Source organism: Peromyscus californicus, unplaced genomic scaffold, assembly GCF_007827085.1.
Source record: "Peromyscus californicus insignis strain IS unplaced genomic scaffold, ASM782708v3 Scaffold_12__1_contigs__length_115047231, whole genome shotgun sequence".
Lineage (NCBI taxonomy): Eukaryota > Metazoa > Chordata > Mammalia > Rodentia > Cricetidae > Peromyscus > Peromyscus californicus.
Genome location: NW_026294413.1, coordinates 32,516,141 through 32,519,070, shown reverse-complemented (window position 1 = coordinate 32,519,070; position 2,930 = coordinate 32,516,141). Strand labels below are relative to the sequence as shown.

General features: G+C 42.5%; 1 non-coding gene across 1 annotated transcript; it reads left to right on the top strand.

Annotated features, from left to right (window-relative positions):
- Nucleotides 1–1,672: 1,672 nt before the first annotated feature.
- Nucleotides 1,673–1,745, top strand: Trnak-cuu (transfer RNA lysine (anticodon CUU)). The gene has a single exon. It is a non-coding gene; the product is annotated as a tRNA-Lys (tRNA).
- Nucleotides 1,746–2,930: the final 1,185 nt, after the last annotated feature.

Sequence of the window (2,930 nt, the reverse complement as noted above, 5' to 3'; positions counted from 1 at the left end):
TCGCAGAGTCTGGGGAAGGTGTATCACAGTCCAGCGGTGGTCTCTGGAGCTCAGCTCGGTCCACCTCCACTATCCAGGGTCCCACAACAGAGAGAGCGCCCACCGATCCAGATCTCGGGTCCCCAGGCGCCTCCCTTGGCCCCGCCTTGTAGGCGTGACAGTTGTAGAAGTCTCAATGAGGGTTGGAACTTCCAGATCAAAGCTGGAATGGCTACCCACTACATCTCCCCCTTTTTGTCTAAATAAGAAAGTTCTAACCTAATACAAGACTATATACAAAGGAATGGTTATCAAATATTGTCCAGGAATAATGAGGGATAATGACCTAGATAAGATGGAAATACAACCAATGCAAACAATATCAAGCAAGAAACACATACTAAAATCCAGAGAAGTATAGAGCATAGATAAATGGCATGTTACAAAGATCATTCCAAAAGGTGTCCTATCCTAAAGAACCTGAATCTAATACTTAATATGTTCTATCTACTAAGTTGTAACTATAACTGCTAGTCTTCAATCCCATCAAAGACCTGAGAAGGAATATAATGGTACCTGAGAAATGGTAGATGGATGCAAGCAACTTTCGGGAATCTTGTGAGAGTAGACAAAGACAGCCTGGACAGTCACCTAATGTTTCTCAGCATTGTTGGTGCATTCAAATTGGCTACAGGCCTAAAGTATCTGACAGACCATTTTCAGAAGCAGGAATTCTGAAAGACCATCTTACCCTGCCTTGGCAGAGTACAGTGGCTGCTTTCCTTGTGTCCCGCTTGTCCAGAAAGGATAGCATTGCATTTGTAGTGTCAGCCGTCGAGGCAAGGGCAGTTCTTTGCCCAGTAGGCCATTTTGTGCCAAGAAGACAAACTTCCAAATGGAAATGTCTTAGAAGCCCAACATTCTCTCGGGATCAAATTGGTGCAGCCAGGAGCAATTGTGTCTCACATCAACAGAATTCTAAGTTATTTAAATGCCATATTCTCTAGGTCTATGAAGTGTTTGAAGATTACATGTCCATCTGACCTATGTATCTGTAAATCTGGATAACCTAACTAACATAACTATAGAGATGACAAGCATAGGTGACTATAAATCTATAAGTCTTATCTACCGAAATAACCTAAGGACTAAGGCTTCATGTAAACAAGGTAAACAGTCTATAAGCAAATGTATGGTAAAGAACAATGACTTCAAAATTGTGACAAACACAGATATTTATAACAGAGGTAGGAGTATATAGTGCAATATGCAATATGACAATAATCTTAAATATATATCAATATTTATAACAGAGGTAGGAGTATATAGTGCGATATGCAATATGACAATAATCTTAAATATATATCAATATACTGAATATCCTAAACAGAAGTAGAACATACATAAAGTATGACAGATATAAATTTACATTTGTATCAATATACAAATATTTCATATAAGAGTAGAAATATATGTACATTATAACAAATATAGTTCTGTATTTGTATCAATATACAAATTATCTTAAACAGGAATATAAAAATAGTTTACATTTGTATCAACATATAAGAATCCATAACAGTGCAAATTACAGTGCAAATTATTTAAGGCTGCTATTTTACTAAGTTTGTTTACTAGTATACATAATAATCTACCATAATATCTTATACCTATCCATTCCATTTCTTCTTCAGCCCGGCTAGCTCAGTCGGTAGAGCATGAGACTCTTAATCTCAGGGTCGTGGGTTCGTGCCCCACGTTGGGCGCCAGATATTGGTGAAATTATTAAGGCCACTCCACGTAGTTAAAGGGAGATTTATTTAATGGCATAACTTACAAATTAAGGGATAGGTAGGTCGCGGAGTCTGGGGAAGGTGTATCACAGTCCAGCGGTGTTCTCTGGAGCTCTGCTCGGTCCACTTCCACTATCCAGGGTCCCGCAACAGAGAGAGCGCCCACTGATCCAGATCTCGGGTCCCCAGGCGCCTCCCTTGGCCCCGCCTTGTAGGTGTGACAGTTGTAGAAGTCTCAATGGGGGTTGGAACTTCCAGATCAAAGCTGGAATGGCTACCCACTACACCTTGGTTTCTGTAAGGGTGATGAAATCTGCACCCATGTCCACCTGCCCTTAAATGGGTGAGCCATCAAGGTACACAGTCATCATGGGTGAGTGCGAGAAAACAGGAAGAGTCTGGAATAGCTTAAGGGTAGGACCATTCCCTCTTACTGTTGGGGATGAGGGCTGCCCTGCCAAGAGTTTAAAGGAGCATTGTCTGAAGGCTGCAAGTGGCAATCCTTGGCCCCAAGGAAGCCCTTGTTATACTCGGGACAGCATGACTTGTTTGTGAATTAGGGTAGTCGAGCTGCAAGTGGCCAAGTTTACAACAGCCCCAAAGAAGTGTGATCTGCCAGAGCGGCAAGAGCCTGGTGATCTGAAGTCAGTGAAAGGCTCCCCAGGTTGCTGGACAAGATTACGGATGTAAGCTAAGGGGTCACAAGGGGTGCATGCCTTAAGGGCCTTAAATCGGAGACCTGCTAGAAGTTGGTATATTGGCCAATGGTAAATTGTAAGACAGGATCAATATATTGGCCTTTCCCAGTGAACATGCCTAGGGTGATATTAAGCCCATACTGTAAGTTGAAACTGGCCTGGGCCTCCACCTGGTCATCATATGCAGATCACCAATTAAGAGAAACAATGAGTTCTAAGACAGCCTTAAGAAGGTGACACCAATCATAGTAGGTTTCTAATTGCATAGCCACTGTCTAAGGATTTGTTCAAAATAGTGGGAGACTGGACCAGACTCTTTGACTGCCTTGCGGATGAGTGAAAGGTCAGTCACGGGGGTAGGCACCCATGGTTGATTAGCTGTATTTGGTCCCAGATTAACAGGATAAGCCTCTGGCAGGCACCTACATTGCAGAGGAGGTATGGGAGCAGATATGTCAGG